Genomic DNA, 19,168 nt, shown 5'->3' with positions numbered 1-19,168 from the left:
CCTTCTTTGGGTTCCATGTCCAAATGAACATTCCTTATTTAAAAGGCAGTATGAATTCCACAAGTGCCCCCGGTCTCCAGCAGCAGTAGAAGGTGATGAGGTTGTCCAGTGTGGTGTTGCACATAGGTGTCTGGATCAGTGTTCTCAACCTTGAATGCACATCTGATCACCTGGGGGGGCCGTAAAAATCCTGGTGCCTGTGCCTTAACCCCGGGCCAGTTACCTCAGAACCTCAGGAGGTATCTAGTACCCCTTGTCCAGAGGATTACCTACCTCTATAATTCCTAGAATATCCAGAACTGTCACACAGTGTTTCCCACACACTGACAGCATCCCAATGAGTCCCTCCCCAGCACCTGTATGCCCATGTCCTTGCTGCCCCATTTCCAGCTTGGAGTGTAGGAAGCACCACAGCACCTGAGCAGAGTCATGCCAGGGGCAGGGAGTTAGGGCCCACCACTCAGAGATGGAGATGAGTTTAGGGCCATGGAGGAGAATAAAGAGATGTTTATAGCAGCCACACCAGATGGGTGACACTGGCAAGGGGAGAGCCGTCAGGAGTGTTCTGCGGACACACACCCTCCGGCCCTGGCCACCTTAGCAGCCTTTCCCGTGGAGCGTGGTGGCCCTGCAGGCCCTCTTCCTAATGGGAGCTACTCCACAGCCACACTCCCATCATCTCCCTGCCCTGCCACCCGGTATTCCTCCAGAGGGCTCCCAGCAGGAACAATCAAGACTGTAATTGCAGTCGTGCCTGCTTGGCTCTGTTACAGTTCAGACTGCCAGGCTTCCCCTCTTGGACTGAGATTGTCTGGTGTTTATCACCGACTTTAACACCATCCTCCCAGACTTCTGCTGCGCGCCAGAGCCTGGGCCCCTGTCAGCCTCCTCTGTGCCAGAGCCTCTTGCCTGGGCCCCCCTCCGAGCCCCAGAGCTAACCAGGGCTGCTTTCATCTGCTGCTTGGAGGATTCGCATTCAAATCTGAATTGCTAATGGTGAAAAAGATGCCACTCAGTGTCCAGGGATCCCTTCAGCAGCCTCACCAGGGATGCTGTTGGAGGCAAAAGTGAGACTTGTAGGGACCCACTGGGATTTCTCTCCGGAAGACCTGTCATTCTCTTACTCCACAGGGATCTGCAGAACTGGCGGTCTAAAATTAGGGTACTGTATTTCACACAGCTGAATTAAGATAAACTCTGCTTTGCTCTGATACGAAGCTGTAATTTATAAAATGATACCCTTACTAATTAATGTGGAAGTGACTGGGAAAGGGGCGAAAAAAGCAGAGCTTTCCATGCGTGCAGGAGACACACTTGCGCGTGGAAAAGGCTCTGATGAGGCACTGAGTGAAGCACCTCTCAGTCCCCCTCCTGGCCACAAGGGTACGCTTCGCGTAAGTGGCAAAGAACCCAGAGGACTTTTCGAAGGTAGGCATCAGGTGGGAGGCTAGAGAAGGCTGTGAAGGTGCCACATCTTCAGTGTGGGATTGTTCTTTCTTACAGTTAGTGTAAAGAGAGGAGGAAGCCCTTTGCACCTTAGTCCTCCAAGTGAAACGATTATTCCAGTCTCCTATTCAGAATGAATTGGTATCATGAGAACAAAGAGGCAGCATCCATATGTCCACATATCCGGCCTATTTTCTCTTGTTTCTTCTCTTCCTCTACCACTAAGAAAATGTGCCTTACTTGAATTTGAAATTAATGTAGAGATTGAAAGTAATTCTCTCCATCCACCCAGTTCCTGTTTACTGTGTGGGACAGGACAAAGCTGGTTGGAAGGCGTCGTACCCAGTGGTCAAGGACTTAGGCCTCGGAGTCCGAAGGCTCCTGCTTGACTGCTTTGCTACGTTGTAGCAGTGGACAAGCCCCAGTGCTCTTACCTGCCAAATGGGATACCAACAGCTCCACCTGTAGTTCTGTAACCATTAAATGAAGACACTTGGCTCAGTTCCTGGTCCATAGTAAGTGCTCAGAAATGTTAGCTCTCGTGAGTTTTATTTGGGGTGAAGTAAGAGACTCACTTGGGAAATGAGAAAGACTATCCTCCTCTTCAGAAAGCTCAAGATCTGCCAGAAAAATTGCCAGAGGACGAGAGGGGTGTGTGCATGTGTGTTTTACTCAAGCCTGAAGGCTCAGCCTTCACCCCCTAGGGCACATCCTGTTACAAACTGAATGGAAGTACTGTGAAATTTGGAAGGATCCCCATACAATGATTTTTAAACTCCTTCTTCCAGATATCAGGCTTTCTTCTGGGCACAGCCAGGAGCCAAGAGTAAGCGTGCTGTCCTGCAGGGGTCAGTTCAGTGGATTGTACAGCCCTGTTCCACATGCCAAACACTGTCAGTTCCTGGTGCCCCTCGCAGGACAGTGGGTCTGAGTCAGTATCTCTGGGGCCATCGCATGAGTATTTTTTGAAAAGCTTCCTAGATAACTGATATGCAATGCATTTTGAGAATCACTGCCTTATATAGCAAGTATCAGGGATAAACATTTACTTTCCCCTTGTTCAATGCTCTTAAAATTTTGACAGCACAGAAAAAAGACTTGAAAACTACAGAGGTGTTATGTGTGTACCTGCACCCATTTTCTTACGTTTAGATACACAAATACACAGGAATGCAGTGCAATGCAATCTCTTCCCAGATACTAATCATACTCCTTTTCCTAACGTAGCCATGAACATGACCCTGATGGCACTTTCCTCTCTCTGGGCTTTTAACACCCACAGAAGTTTACTTGGTTCCTATGGCTTGCTCCCGACCACCCGGGCCAGCCTGCTAGGACACTGCCAACCATACATGCAGTACTCTTGGTTCTCCACATCAGCTCCTTGTCCCCCCTCCCCCACATGCACACACTTTTTGGTGCATTCTAATTTTTTGACTCATGCTAAAATGTGTTGTGTTTGATCATTTTGTGCTCACTTGTGTGGGAGCGGGGCAGCTTCTAAGAAAAGCAGTGACAAAATCAACAGAGGTTTATGTTCTTTTTTTTTTTAGAGGTTTATGTTCTTAATTCCACACAAACCAAATGCCTCATTTGGCTTCTGAAGGGTCAGAAACTGCTGAGATGTCAAACTGGAGACTGGGCATGTGGCTTGTGCTTAGAGTGGAAGAGTCCCATCCCTTGATTGTCCACGATTCACACTTGGTAAAGATTGTGCACCCTCAGGAACATTCCAGAAGCTCAGAAGGCCCTGTTGTTGCTTGTAGAACCCCAGTCCTCGGTTTTGAAACAGGACATGTTCTGATCATGAGACAATGAGAGACACTGTTGCATTTTGCATCTAGAAAAAGGAATCTTCTCCCCTCTTCCAATTTCATAGCAGCAAAGCAAACAACCGTTGCCCAAGGGAAGAACAGGGACCCATGTTCTTATCTCTTTATCCCCAGCACTTAGCAGAGTGCCTGGCACAACTTAGGCAATCAGTAATATTCATTATTTTGCTAAATGGGCATTTCCTTTCCTGGATATCCATTTCCAAATGAGAGGGTAAGTGAAACAGTTCAGGGAACTGATCCCCGAACCTGAAGTGCTTCATATCAACCTCAGGGTTTAAGTTCCTGGACTGCAGCAGCTTTCTGGATTTCCTTTACAATTTTATTTTATCATATGATACTTTTAAGCCATTTATAAATTTCCTAGCATATTTGTACAGTTTCTACGATTTTTGGCCGAGTTTCAAGAGCTTTCCATTTTGGGTGTCTGATTTCCATACTGCCAATCTACTTAGCCTCTTCTTGCCCCTCCAAGATTCTGTCCAGGTCAGAATGACATTTTATTGTTTTTTCTAACATCGTCGTATTTCCAACTGGTTCAATTCCATTGTATCCATCCAGAATTCCTATTCATACCATCCTTGGGTTAAATTTCTACTGCAGATTATTTTAAATCCTGACTCTCAGTAATTTCTTCTGTTTTTCATAGCGTAGAGTTTTCATGCCAAACCAAAAATTTCTTCCCTGACAATGGATGTGTATGTAGTGTATCCATCCATTACTACCACACCATACACCTGAAAAAAAGAAGTTATATAGATTTTTTCAATTAAATATAAATCAGTAAAAGAAATACTTGAGTTATTAGAAATTTGTCAGACATCTTTAGGTAAACTCTTGTTTCTTAGAATGAATGGTGAGAGGAAAGAACATGTTCTAGACGTTTTATTGTTCATTGTGGGTGGGTTTTGAAGGATACTCAGGAGACCTAGCTTCTTATTTCACACTAATGAGATGTGGGGTCTTGGGCAACTTATCTAGCATTGCTGAGCCTTGGGTTTGCCATCTGTAAGATTGGCAGGATCTGGATTCAATGATCTAATACTGAATATCCTGATTTTCTATGTAGCTATTTATCTAGGCCCCAACAACATAGCAGACCCAGAGGGAAATTAATAACGATTGTATTTTCTTTTGGCCAGTGTAGAAAGAAGATTATATGAGAATTGTCTCCATTCTTTCTTCTCTAATTCCTAAGAGGGAATAAACATAGTAGGTAGGTTGCAGCTCACCTACGTATCAGATGTAAGGAAACTTACATATGGGCCTAATGTCTGAACAAGGTTATTATCTTTTTATTGGTCAATTCATTCAGTCATTCATAGTAGCCACTTTTTTTTTTTTTTTTAAGTATCTGCTAATGAACTAACATGGACATTGTAGCTGCCTGGCCCTCTTAGGTATGTCATTGTGCACCTGTGGATAGGGAAAAGAGAAATTAATCTGTGTTCTTCAGTTACCCTATTTAGGAAAGCTTGGGAACTAGTGAAGAGCTAGCTAGCTTACATGTTGTGTTTTAAGAACTCACTTGATTGATAATGAATTTTATTTGGCCTCTGGAAGGAATTCTTTTTGAAATTCTAGAAAATACTTGGGATTGAGTTCATGATTCTATAACTCCAGAGCAAAAGTGAGCAGCTTTCTCTTAGAATGAACCATTGACTTGGATTTTACAGCTTACCTTCAGGGAAGGTTACAAGGCCAAGGAGGAGGTAGGTGAAGGTGATGGCTTTCATCCTCATGAAATTGACCATGAACCCTGAGCTACCTAAATGGCAGGAAGGTCATAGGCAGAAGCATTTGTCCTAGTGATGCCTTTAACAACATGTTCTGTGCAAGTGGCTTTTCATTGAGTATAACCTGGGTTGGGTTACTCTCTGGTTGTCAAAAGAGTCTGTCTTCTTCTGTATTCCAGTTAGAGAGTGTTCTGTCCCTACAAGAGATGTAGGAATCTCTTTTTAGTCATGCACATGTGTATTTGTGTGTATGGGTATCTCAGTTAATCCCCCCTTGGCAACTTCTGGTTGGTAATACAGTCGCAGTTCATTGTTCCCTATAATTTTGTTATTCTAGGTAAAATAAAGATAATAAAATCTCTGTATTAGACTGTATTCATAATTAGCCAAATTTTATGTGTTTAAAAGTCCCAAAATTTAGTAGATGAATATATATTACTTTTCTTTTTTTTTTTCTTTAATCAAAACTGCAGCTGGGAAGAACAAATTGCCTCCCTAAAAATGTAGATGCTGTTCATTTTTTAGGGGCTGTAAACCAATGAGATTAGTGTCAATTATAACTAAGGAGAGGAAATGCCACTTCACAATGGAGAGAACATTGTATTTTTCAAAACACTTTCACAAATGTCATTTTATATGACCTGTTTAAATATATATTGTGGGGATCTCTATGTATATTTATACACAACACTGTTGATCATCTGCAATGTGCCAAACTCGGTGACAGATCCTTTCAAGGATCTTATCTTTTCAAGTAGGTGTCATAATTTTACAAATAAAGAAAATAGAACTGAAGATGAAGTTAAGTGATGGAGCTCAGATTTAAAATATGTCTTAAAATTCCAGGATCAGGGCTCTTTTTCCTATTACATGCTGCTTCCCTATGCATCGGGACAAGTTGGGATGTGTCCAGAAGTACCACCTGAGAACCTTTGCTATATGTTCCTTGAGCAGTAGTTCGTGCTTAGTTTGGCCAAGTCTCTTGTAGGTCTCTTCTAACATTAGAAGAGACCTCCTTAATGCTAGAAGAGACCTAGACTGTCTTATCTATTCACTCACAACCCCACTAACTTCTAAAAATTCAAACATGGGGGTGCCTGCATGGCTTAGTTAAGTATCTGCCTTTGGCTCAGGTCATGGTCTCAGGGTCCCAGGATTGAACCCCACATCTGACTCTCTGCACAATGGGGAGTCTGCTTCTCCCTCTGCCCCTCCCCCCTCTCGTTCTCTCTCTTTCTCTCTCTCTCTCTGTCTCAAATAAATAAAATGCGGTGGTTTTTTTTTTTGTTGGTTTTTTGTAGTTTTTTGTTTTTGTTTTTGTTCGGATTTATTTATTCATAAGAGACACACAGAGAGAGGCAGAGACATAGCCAAAGAGAGAAGTAGGCTCTTCACAGGAGCCCCATGTGGGACTCGATCCCGGATTCTGGGATCACAACCTGAGCCGAAGGCAGACACTCAACCCCTGAGCCACCCAGGTATCCCTAAATAAAATGTCTAAAAAATAAATAAAAATTTAAACGTGGCAGTTACTCAATAAATATTTAATAAATACAATTTGGGTTCACTGGCAACCCAGGTGTACAAGCTCTTCTGAAACATGAGTTTATAAATTTAACCTGGGAAGCAGTTGTCCAACTACAAGGGAAATCTACAAGGTGTATGGTTCGACTCTTCTAGATGAGTGGCAGAAACCACCTGTGGGCCACCCTGAGAAATCAGGGATGCAGGCTTTACCAACGAGCAGACTAAGCACGAACTACTGCCCAAGGAACTCAGCCTTCTTTAGGGCATATCTGTGTTTTCACCTTTAATATCTTACCAAACCATAGACTCCTGGCAAGTACCCCGCACCTAGCATGTGCTCAGCACTTACTAGGTGCCCTCTAAATATGAGCGTTCTACCTGAGGTTGCTCTGTTGATTATCCGAAGTCCCAGAAAGGGGGAAGGGGACTTGTCACAGTTCCCCAGGCAGTGTGGGGAAGCAAGGGCCTGGAACAGAGGCTCATTTCTGAGCTTTTGGTCCAGAGCCTCTTGCATCTCCTATGCTCTCTCCAGGCTTTTCTTCACATGATCAGCACAGAGGAAAAGGGACCATGAGATTAACACGGCTCCTGAGCCGCACCTGTGAGGCAGTTTCACTCTGTGTTGTCATCTGTCTTGAAAGAACCCCTTGTCCATCCCCTGACACTGACTCCCAACTTTGCAGAGGGTCTTGGGGTTCATCAAGGCCATGGATCTCTCCTTTTCCAGCAGCAAGTGCTGTGTGGGGTGTTCTTGTCACCTGAATGGTAGTAAATATCTGAAGCAGTCATGTCCGTGTTAAAGATTATGTATTTGCCACTAAGGGGAGAATATAGTGTTTATCGGCTGGAGTGCGTGCCGGCTGAGCTGATTATGGCACAGCTCTCTGTCAGCCAATGATTTGTCCTGTCCTTTATCATCTGTGTCACTCAGCAGTGTGCTGGTGAAGGGAATGGATTGCCCCCTTCCCTTTTTTTGTACCCATTTCGTGTAGAAAATTTGTATTTACTTTGGGAGTGTAATTTGTTCCTCATGGATAATGTGACCCTGAGCGGAGCTGGATCATGGGTTAGTTGAAGTGATATTTTCCGCTAATGGTAGTCGTACATCATTGCTGTCAGCTCGGGTTAGGAGGCAAGCACATTACAGCTCCATTTTACCTCTGCAGGCATCTGGGATTATTTGCCATAACCGAGTATGACATGACCGCACTACAGAGTGCATTAAAATTTTACTGGCTTCTCAGGCAAGTTCCCTGGCTCCAGTGTGTGCTTCAGGCAGGCGTCTGATGGGGAGCCCAAGGGCCCTGACTTCCTGCACAGAGGTGCTACAGGGGGGTGGCCACAGCAGGGGCTGTTCTCTTGCTCTGAGAAAGAAGCCCAGGAAAGAATTTATGGGGAGCCAGCCTGCAGGTGTGTGTGTGTGTGTGTGTGTGTGTGTGTGTGTGCCTGGACATCCCAGACTGGTGGGTGACTGGCTGCCTTGTGCACTTAACAGTGCTCTCTCTCCTTGATGCTCAACCCTCAGAGGTGGATGGGGGCAGTAGCTCCTCCTCCAAGGAGAGCCAGGGTAAGCCCCAGTCCCTGCCAGGCCCTGGGCTGATTTTAGCGTTCTTGTCTGTGGTCAGATAAAGGAAGGGAAGCATGGGTCCTCTGTGGCAGAATCAATGTCCATCCTGCAGTGGGACTGAGCCTGGTAGTCTCAAAAACCCACCTAGAAATGTTTGCCAAGATGTCTTTCACAGGCTCCCTTACAAGTGTCACAAAAACCTGTTGAAGTATGGACATGATTATCCAGTTTTACTTACAGAGTGAGAGGTTCAAGAATGTTAAGTCACTTACCTAATGTCTTCATGGTGGCAGAGATAGGATTCCTAACCTCTTATCCAGATCTCCCCGACTGCACATCCGGTAGTGTTCTGTGCCACACAGAGACAATTAACAAGTACTATTTAAATAGTGTTTATATGTGCTTTACATATCTTGACTCGCTTAACCCACACTGTAATGCTAACAGGTAGGTGCTAATAATATCGCCAGTTTACAGAAGAAGAAACTGAGTCACAAAGAGCTCAGCACCCAGAGTCCTACACAGGCTGGTGGCAGAGCCGGGTTTTCTTGGCTTCCAAGGCAGCGCTCTTAGCCTCTAAGCTGGGCTCCCCCTCATTGCCATGTTGCAATTAGCCTGAGGGCTGATAGGAAAAGGCCATGGAGAATAGAAATAAAACGTGTTAGAAATAAAAGGAAATGTTCAAAGAGTATTTTATCACTTTCAATTGTAATTCTAACATCCAACAAAATATTGCTCAAAAAAAGATGCTCTGTGATGAGCTTTAATTAAGTAATAAGTCCCATTTGCAGGTAGAACATTACTTGCATATAAATGGTGCTTCTAAGGTGCTTGAAAGGCATTGACTTCGTTAGATTCAGAGTAAGCAGCCACTCTCGCAAAACGTTTCGTTTTTTCATATTGCTTAGCGTCCCTTTTCTTATTCTTATTGGAAAGGCTATAATAAACATCTATCGAAACATGTTTCTTAAAAGGACAATTTAAGATTGCTTTCTAATAACACAGGTTAGGGCCTATTTTGTCGGAGTGAAATCATCACAAATTCCTTATGATGTGCCGGGCCCTTGAATGATCACACGTACCTACAACATGGACATTACCTTTTGTTCTGCTACAGAAGGACCTCTCTCCACCTCTCTAGCCTCATCATCTCTTTCTCTTCCAAGTTTGGGAAGATATCTATCCCTCCTGGACGGAATGGTCTAGCTGGCTTCCCCTTAGCTTTGTATGTTGGCAGTGTCATAAATTCATGGATGTATTCAATAAGCCACACGTGAAATGAATTATCCCTGTACCCTCAGGGCAGTGGTGTAAATGCTGCATCAGAAGAGCCCTAGATCACCACGGCTTTTCTCATTGAGAAATATGAAATTAAGGTAGTACACAAGGGATTATGCTCCCTGGCCTGTTTCTCCTCTTTGGGCTCCCAAGAACACACATTGATCTTCCCCCATGAGATTGCAATAGGTCCAGGGAACCGACCTGATTTTTTTTTTCCTCTGGCCTTAGATCCAATTATTCAACTAGTAAAGGACAAAAACAAAAATATTGATCTGGTCATTGAAAAGTAATTATCCCTCTCAGTCTATTTAGAATGCAGCAATAATTTTAAATAATGTATTCCCTGGAGACAGCATGACAACATATGTGGATCATTTATTTGACTTAAGTAGAGTCACACTTAGCACTCTCACCCCTACCTGAACTTACAGTGATGTACAGGTAGGCCCACTTTAAGAAGAGTAGACATTGAAAAAAAATTGGCATTTACCAATAAATCAATTATAGAGCAATTATTCATTGTACAAAGGGGTCCATCAACCTTTTATAGCTAGATAAAATTTGTGATCTCTACATCCTTAAATACATACTGAGAACAGAACTCCTCCAAGAGCTCTTATGAAGTTTTTGGGTCATTTTAAAGCTCTTAAAGTTTTAACAGCTTTGGCTATATTTATATTTAGCGGGGTTTTATTTTGTTTGGTTTAAGATTCTTTTTTTTTTCAAATAACAGAAATTAAATTCAAACTAACAAATAAGGAAATATATATGCTTTTGGAATTCAAGCAAGCATTGCAATAACTAAACCATCAGAATGGCAGAGATACAACTCTACTCAGAAGCACAGACCAGAATATTAAGTGGCCCCTGTGTTTTGTCTCTACTTTGTGCCTGTCTCCTTTATTTTGATTGTTTCTGAGACTTGGTTTCTCCTGTTAGTTGAAATCATGACCCACCCTCCTGAGCATTATACCTTTCAACCTCAGCCAGTGGAAGAGACACTGCCTAGCCTTTTCCATTGTAGTTACTAAAACCTAGGGAAAGGACTCTGATCGGCTCAGCCTGCGTTATGTTTTAGGTTCCATTCTCCAGAAAGGCCTGTGGAAAGGCTGGGCCATGTTGTTCCTAAGTGCTATTCTGGAGGTAAACTGTATGGTGTCGGAGTGGGCTGAGGGCCTAGAAAGGTGAGAGTTGAGCAGATATGTCCACAAAATATAATCTCACCTTCCTGACATGTGGATCAGGCAGTCAAAGGTGCTTCTCACCAGCTATTCCAGCTGCCTTGATCATCCAAAGCTAACACTTTAAAGTGATCACAGGGTCTCAAAGGTGAACGCATATATATAATAATTATAACTATTAAATAGTTGCCTAAATATTTATAGAATCACCTTAAATGTACTCACAGATTTGTTCTCTCTTGCTTAAATTAAGCTATTAAAAGTTACAGAAGGGCACAGGATTTTACAGTGAGGGAGGGTTTGTTCATATGTACGTGTATTCAGAGTAGTCCAGAATTTATTATTACTTTTAATATAGTGGATGATGTGTTCATCCCCAAGTATAAAACAATCACCTTGTGGGTGCCTGAGTGGTTCAGTCAGTTGAGCATCTGACTCTTGATTTCAGCTCAGGTCATGACCTCAGGGTCATGAGATCGAGCCCCACATTGGGTTCCATGCTAGGTGTGGAACCTGCTTAAGATTCTCTCTCGCCCCTCTCCCACCTCCCCTAATAAAGATTTTTAAAAAGACCATTACCTTGAGAGAAAGAAGGATCCAGGTCACTAGGTCCACTCCATGTCTAGGGTACCACATGGAACTTATCTGTCCAAAGGAACTGTGGTCATCTTAGAGTACCTCATTTGCGTCCAGTACAGTGGTTCTTAAATTGTCATGGGCAGCATTGCTGAGATGGTTTACTGAGACTGGAAGTTAATAAGCTCAGTCATAGCCACCTTCACTCTTGGTTTATTCCACAACCTTAGCCCTCATTGTATGCTGAGGCAAGCACCATCCTGGGAACTAGGGATGGAGAGTTGACAAAGATAGGACAAGTCTTCTGAGAGAAAAGTTCTCTTTGAAAAGAAAGCTAAGGTGCCTTGATGAATTATAAGATCCCCCATAATGTATGCTGAAGAATAGCATGGTGTTGGACTGCAGACAACGAGACCATACTGTCTAGGAGAATAGGCATTGGAGTTAGATCTTACTTGAAACACATGGATGAGGAGGACTGCTAGGGAGGAAAGATGGTGAAGATCACAGGCCAATGGGATGTTGTTTGCAAAAAAGCAAAGAGCTGTGAAAGGCTCAGCATATGGAGAGAAACATGAGTCTTTCTGTTTATATGGATCAAGATTCATGGTTGAGGGAGGATGGATGTGACTGTAAACATGTGCTGATATAAATAAGTCATAGCATACAGATAGGCCATGATGGCAAGCTAAGTGTGATCCAGTGTGATCCAGACAGCACACTGAGTGCTTTCTGTAGGGGAAAGACACATCAGATTTGACTTTCTGGAAGAGATTTCTGGCAGAGAATTCAACTTTGGCCAGATTAACAAGGAAAAAGTTATCCTGATAGTTGAGGTCATAAGGATCTCAACTAAAATAATGAGAAAGGCAGGAGTTAGATTTGGAGACCTTTCTGAAGTGGAATTACCATGATGATTTAATGACCAGTGGCATGTGAGGTTTAGAGAGGAGTCGTGGAGGATTCGTTTCAAGGACATCTGACAGGGAGAGGGGGTGGGTATAGGTGCTGCCATCAGTTGGATACTAAGAGTAAGGGACACAGGGAATGTGAGTTCATGGAGGGGCCTCTAGGACTCTGTGCTGGGTGAAGTCAGAAGACTGTACCCACTAATAGAGCAGGGCCTATCCAAACTGTAGGTCACTGTCTGGGAGACCCAGAGCCAGTGGAGTCATGGAGACAGTTGGAGCTGTGGGCATGAATGGGAGCCCAGACAGAATGCTGCAATTTTGTCTGTGTCTAATTTAGGAATAAATATAACCATTAAGAACAATATACATAGCACCTGATGCTTGTGTAGCTTTTTTTAAAATGATATTCAGGATGCTTCCTTTATTTTTAGTGGTGGCAAAAAGTAACACAATGTACTGTCTTGACCACTTTTAAGTGAATGCCTTGATAGTGTTAAGTGCATTCAAGTTGTTGTATAGCCTTTTTATACTAAATGTGTGAAAGCGCCATACATTGAGTTCATTTGAACATCAAAACAAACACCCTATATAAAGGAATATTTAATCTTTATTTTATAAGGGAGGATCTTGAAGCAGAGAATGAGCTGAGGCCAAGGGTAAGTGCTTTCGTGCTAACTCGGCCACACCTCTGGTCAGGGTACAGGTATACCACGCCATCCTTGGTGACACTATTTTAGCATTTAACTTCCAGTGAACCCAGCAGTCACTCACTTAAATCTGAAGGTCTGAGAGCTTTCTTTAAGAAAAACAGAGCAGAATCAGCCAGGGAGCTACTTCTGAGCTACTGGTCTGTGGCCCAGTGGGAGCTGGTTCACCTTCCTTGAACATGCAGGACTCAGGGCCCTACAGACCAATCGGGTTCACAGCTGTCTCAGCGTGGGCAGCCCCCCAGGGCCTGGCTGGCTGTGGCCTGTCAGAACTGGTCAGAACTGGAAGGGCCCTTGGAGATGAGAGGCCATAAACAAGAGCAGGGGAAGAAAGCAGGGATGCTGGAACATCAGCCATCTGCTGTGGGCTGCTTTAAGGTTTTAGGCTGCTGGCAGGAAGTGTGGTAGAGGGCTGCTTTTGTTGGCTCAAAAATTAGACAAGGAAGAAGATTTCAAGCAGAACCATCTCACCCCTTCTTCTCGTCACAGTCATCTCCCTCAGAAACCTGAAAGGGTACAGCATAGAGAGAAGAGAGCTAGGTTTCTCACCATTCTCCTCATTCCTCTACTTGAAAGTGAAATGGTCTGCCTCTAAAAGCTCAACCAGACTCGACACCTGCTGGGAACCTGCTCCTCTAACATCTCCTCTAAGTGTGCTAAAAGTTGCTCTGCAAAGACGAAGCTGGCCCAGGGAGCAAAGCAAGGGGTGGGCTCTGAACTCAGGACTGCAGGCATAACACACTGAGCCACCTTGACTTTCAAGACCAGCTTTCAAATAGGCAAGTCCCTGTTGTCTGGCAGATACTCAGACCCCCAGATGGCCCACCCGAGGAGCATTTACCACCATACCTAATATCCAGCCTAAGATAATCCTTTAAGAAAGCATGTGGTGTTTAGAGGGATTTTTGTTGTTGCTTTTTTTTTTTTTTTTTACCTTTTTATTTTGAAATAATTTTAGACTTACACAAAATAACACAGGAAGCTCCCAAATAACCTTCACCTGGCTTTCCCTGATGTTGTATCTTCTAAAACCATACTACAGATATCTAAACCAGGAAGTTGGGACGCCTGAGTGACTCAGCAGTTAAGTGTCCTTCAGCTCAGGGCGTGATCCCCAGGTCCCCGGATGGAGTCCTGTGTCGGGCTCCCTGCATGGAGCCTGCTTCTCCCTCTGCCTGTGTCTCTGTCTCTCTGTCTCTCTCTGTGTCTCTCATGAATAAATAAATAAAATCTTTAAAAAGAAATAAACCAGGAAGTTAAGCTTCATATCCTACTGTTAGCTGAATCTACAGACCTTCTTCAGAGGTTACCTGTTTCCCCAATAATGTCCTTAAGTCAAGAATCCAAGGAGGTAATTTTGTGGACTCTCTGTCCTTCTATTTTGTTTGTCTGATGTTTTCTTCTTATTTGATTGAGGTTATACCATTTTTGCAGGAATACCATGGAAGTGATGGGCCCTTCTCAGTGCATCCCATCAGGGGGCAGGTGGGCTCTTCCTGCCCATGATGGCAGCTTGGATCACTCAGTTCAGGTGGTTTCTACCAGGTTTCATGCTGTAAACGTGCTGTTTTTTCTCTTCAAAGTAATAAGGATCTTTGAGACTACACAAATACCTGTTTCACATCATATTTTTATCCGCTAATTGTAGTGCTCATCGATGGTTTTTGCCAGAGTAAAACAGACTGCGGTCTTTGCCTCATGGCAAGACATGTACTTTTAAACTGGCCAAGGCATTCTGTATCTGGTTGAGCAATGCATGGTAGCCAGACTCTGGTAGAAAGTACCTGAACTGTGCAGTCTGACAGGCCAAGCCACAGCTCCCTGAGGTTGGGTCATAAGGTGCTCTGTGGTTGTCAGACACTAAGTAAGCTTTGGGTGTAGGGTGATGCCTAGAAAGGGAAGGTAATGAGACCACATTCCAGCTGTATCCAGATAGTATTGTGTGACTGTGACCATGACCCTGGGCAGTATACCTCATGCCTCTGAGCTGCTGCCATTCTGTTTTTTTTTATACTGGATCCAGAATATCTAGAATGATAGGGCCCACAGTAAATACTCAGTAAAGTTTAGATTTCAGTCCCCTCCACCTGGTTACCCCTGTGGGTGCCCTACCACTGCTTCCCACCCTTCACCACCCCCTAAATCCTAATGCACATAAGCTGATCAATTGATTACAACCAAATCAGCTTTCCAGAGGCAGACTTCTTGGGAAATAGGACCCAAAGTAGATATGTCTTAAAGAGATAAAGGAAGATCAAAGAAATGAAAGCATGGCCATGTCACTGGTCAGTGAAATCTGAGAACAAGCCCCTGTAGAGAGAGAATCAGCAAGAATCACTGAGCTCTGAAGGAACAGGAGACACCCACCAGATGATGGCAAAGATAGGCTTTGTCATTTCTAAGTAGATTTCACCCAAGTTCTCTCTCTACCTAAGCCCTGGTTTTCCTTCTGAAGAGGCTTTTCAATTAACTTCTGTTGAATTTACTCCTGTTGTGTAGTGTGAGATTTTTTTTTAAAGTCCCTTTCCCAGCTTCCTGGGTCCCATTCTCCCTCCTCCCATGCTCTCTGTCTGGGACTCCCAACCATAGGAGATGTTCTTGACACTGTTGCTGAAACAGAGCCTCAAGTGTGATACATACTGCAGAGGCAGCTTCCACTGCTCCTACCAAGTACTCACAGGATGTCCTGGGTCCTTTAGGACAGAGGGTACTGAGGACCCTGCCTGCTGGGGTGACCGCTGTCCAGTGAATGCTGCACCCATCCACCACCTAGGAAACAAAGCTGGGTGTTTTAATGGTAGATGTACTCTCTAAAGATGGCAGCACCAAACTGGGGGAGGGTGGTGTCTGAGAGAATTCCCAACATTTGTGGAGATCCCCAGAAAAGCTCTTTCTAGGAAATACCTGTTATGGTCAGAAATGGAACAGGACCTCTATTGGTCTTAAGTTTTACTTTCTGAGTGTGACAGACACAGGAACTTAGGATATGGTCAGCTGCAGTAACAGAGTGGCTGGCAGTGGCCTGAGCACTGTGTTGGTTTCCCGTGGCTGCTGTAACAAATTACCATGAACTCGGTAGCTTTAAAACAACAGAAATTTATCATCTCATGGATCTGCTGGCTAAAAGTTTAGTATCACATCCATACTGGGCCATACTCTCTCTCCAGTCCATCCGTTGTCTCTTCTGGCTTCTGGTGGCTACTGCCATTTCTCTGCTTGTGGCCACATCACTCCAGACTTTGCCTCTGTCTTCACATAGCTTTCTCCTCTTTTGTGTTTCTGGTTTCCCTCTGCCTCTCTCTTTTAAGGATACTTGTGATAGCATTCAGAGCCTACCATGAATAATCTGATTATCTGAGATAATCTCCTCATTGCAAAATCTTTAAGTTAGATCAGCAAAGACCCTTTTTACTTGTAAAGTAAGTCTAGGGCCCTTTGTAGAACATATAGAAGGCAAATGAGGTAGATGGTCAAGGGCCTTTTATCTCCCTTGGGCTGGAACAGTCCATTCCTAGGTGCATAGGAAAGGAGAAAAGCAAAGAAGGCCTAGATTGCCTCGATCAATCAAGATTGTCCCTGGGAACTGGCATTTTGCTGTTTTAGAGTTCTGTTTAGCAATAAAGAAATGGAGGGAGTGGCATCTGAGGAGGCAAAAAGCAGTGCCTGCCACAGAGGATGTAGATCTCCAGACCTTCTGATGTGGACAAATGGCAAAAACGTGTGGATGAGTGTCCTCACTTGCCTTGTGAAGGTGACCCTGTTTTAACTGGTCTGTTTAAACCTTCCCCCTTCAGTCACTCCTATAGTCTCTGGGGTCCAGGCTTAAGGCTTGGTCTTAGACTCAGGAGACCTAGAATCAGGAACCTGGGGTGACTTACCTCACCGTGGAACCTCCTAGAACCTCAGTAAGGATTCTCACCACTCAAGAAAATGGTGATGAGATGCAGTACAGTCCACAGGAGCTGCTGAAATAGCTGTGACTGTGGTTGTGTTAAATGGACCCCGCCTGCCCACCCCAGATACCTCACAGCTCAGACCAGGTTTCAGGAGTTCTGTCCTCTTGCTCATCCTTCCCTTCTCCATCAGCCATATTCTGCACACAGACTCTCATACACTGTCTACTCCTTTATGACTATCCTTTGTTTATTTTCATTTCTGAGTTCTGGCTAGGAATATGCCTTTGGTGCTGATGTTGGTGCTGCTCTTGTTATATTCCTGGGAGTAATTTCAGTAGTGAGTGAAGAGTATTGGCTTAATCCAGGGCAATAGTAAAGACTCCTGTCATATTCTGAACTCTAGGGAGTAGAGAAGAAGCTCCTAAAATCGCAGCTTTATTTCCACTCATGCCTGTGGTTAGGCCCAGACCACCCCATTCCTTGTGGCTTTGATCGTGAATATGGCAGGTGGCAATGGCAAGAACTAAGTAGGAAGAATGAAGATGTTCATAGCATCTGTGCCTCACCCTAGCCCATTCATCTGATCAGATTGTTTGCAAGCCGAGGGTGGCAGCCTGCAGAGCAGAAGAAGAGAAGTAATACCTGGCCAGGTGTCTAGATAGGAGTGTGGGACTTCCCAGCAGGCGAGTGTGGAGGGAGGCTCCCCACCTGCCTGCACACCACAGTCACCCAGGGTGCTGGGTGCAGAGAGATGCTTCACACAAGCCTGGGGACTCTGGTGGAGAAGTTTCTAGGTGGGAAGTTTCCAGGTGGAGTGTAGGAATCTCAATTTCCAATACTACCTCTAAAGCTTCTAATAATGCATGGCCTATATAGTAGAGACACAGTTTATAACAAAGAACCATGAGCTCAGGAGGTCAGGAAAACCTGGTTTTTGTGACAGCTGAGCCACTTTATAGCTGTGTGAGCTTTGTCAGTCACCTTATCCCCTTTTAACTTCAGTGTCCTTAGATTTAAAGCCAACACAATGCTAATCCCTGCCTTGCAGGGTTGTTAAGAATGTTGGGGGTGAGATAAGCCATGCACACACATTTGCATGCATGCACATGCAGATGCTGTAACAACAGGCTAGTTTCCTTCCTCTCCCAGCACAGAAAGCCAGCAGTCAGACTGGCTCACCTGCTTCAGCTTTGATGCCTCTAGCCCCTCACTACCAATTCCATACCCAGAGCCCATGGCCAAATTGTTGTGTTTTAATCAACAGTCACCCCTCAAAGCTTTTCCTCTGATTTTGGTTAAAGAGAACTCTTGGTTAAAGAGAGTTTCCTTCTGATCTTGACACATCATTATAAATTCTTGTCCTCACTGTGATACCATCTATCCAAGTGAACATATTTGCTCTTAGTGTGAATGTCATGTGTAATTTGGGAGAAATCCTATCGTCGTTTAGCATTAATTCATGCCCAGTAACTGTAAAGCATTCTGTGATATGAGCATCAGCCACATTTCCAAAGCACTTAGAATGTGAGAACTCTGAGGAGACAGGGACTACTAGCAGTGCTTAAATGTGACAGGAGTGGGCAGCAGGACGACCCCCCCCCCCCCCCCCCCCCCCCCCCGTCCCCAACCCACAGGCATTCAGCACACACAGCCGGAGACACGCACAGAGCCTGCCAGCCCTGCCAAGCTCCCAGCATCACTTTCCCAGGCTCTCCCACCACCCTTCGGTGACCTCTCCTCCCAGTAGCAGCTGCCCTGTATGTTGATTTTAACCTGGTTTCACCTGGCTGCACGTTTCAGCTGGCAGGCCCTGGAGTGTGAAGTTTGATTTGCTGAGGGCCCTGCAGCCTGGTGCCCCTGTAGTATCCCCAACAGCCTGCCATTGGGACCAAGGCTGCCAGAGAAGCCTTAAGGTGGAGTCCAGGAGGTCATCTGTGTACCCCACCCCATCCCCAGCAGCTATTAAATTGGTCTGTTTATTAATGTCCCTAGTTTTCTTACATGCCTCCTTCAGAAAGGACTGAGAGAAAGAGAGAGAGAGAGAGAGAGAGAGAGAGTGTGTGTGTGTGTGTGTGTGTGTGCGTGTGCGTGTGTGCGTGTGTGTGTTTGTGCACACGCAGGCACCAACAGCTGGGGTGAGGGGTGAGCAGTGCAGCTTCAGGGGCAGGGTGACAGCCAGCCTTTCCCTTTATTCCAGGCAGCACAGCTATAGGCCAGTCTCAGCCTGCCAGCTGTGTGACCTGGGCCTCAGTTTTCTCATCAGTAGAAGGGGGTCATCTCACCTACCTAACTGGATCCTTTTATTAAGTGCCAGTAAGTGCAGTGTGCCATGTGTGGTGCTTAGTAGTTACTCTCTTAATGACAATGTCAGAAGATCATGGACAACTGTCATTTCTCACGTTTCTCTGTTTATACCTCAACTATGTGTTCTCTCCATGGGAGGGGGAGGCAGGAGCAACCTTTCAGGCCAGAGGAGGGGCCGTTCCCAGTATGCCGGGGAGCCCAGTC

General features: G+C 44.7%; 1 protein-coding gene across 2 annotated transcripts in view; it reads left to right on the top strand.

Annotated features, from left to right (window-relative positions):
- Positions 1–19,168, top strand: part of AUTS2 (activator of transcription and developmental regulator AUTS2) — a 1,128,195-nt gene that overhangs the window by 806,247 nt on the left and 302,780 nt on the right. The gene's annotated exons all lie outside the window — the stretch shown is intronic.

Source organism: Vulpes vulpes, chromosome 3, assembly GCF_048418805.1.
Source record: "Vulpes vulpes isolate BD-2025 chromosome 3, VulVul3, whole genome shotgun sequence".
NCBI classification, from domain to species: domain Eukaryota; kingdom Metazoa; phylum Chordata; class Mammalia; order Carnivora; family Canidae; genus Vulpes; species Vulpes vulpes.
Note: the sequence above shows the minus strand (reverse complement) of the source record. Positions and strands in the feature narration are given on the sequence as shown.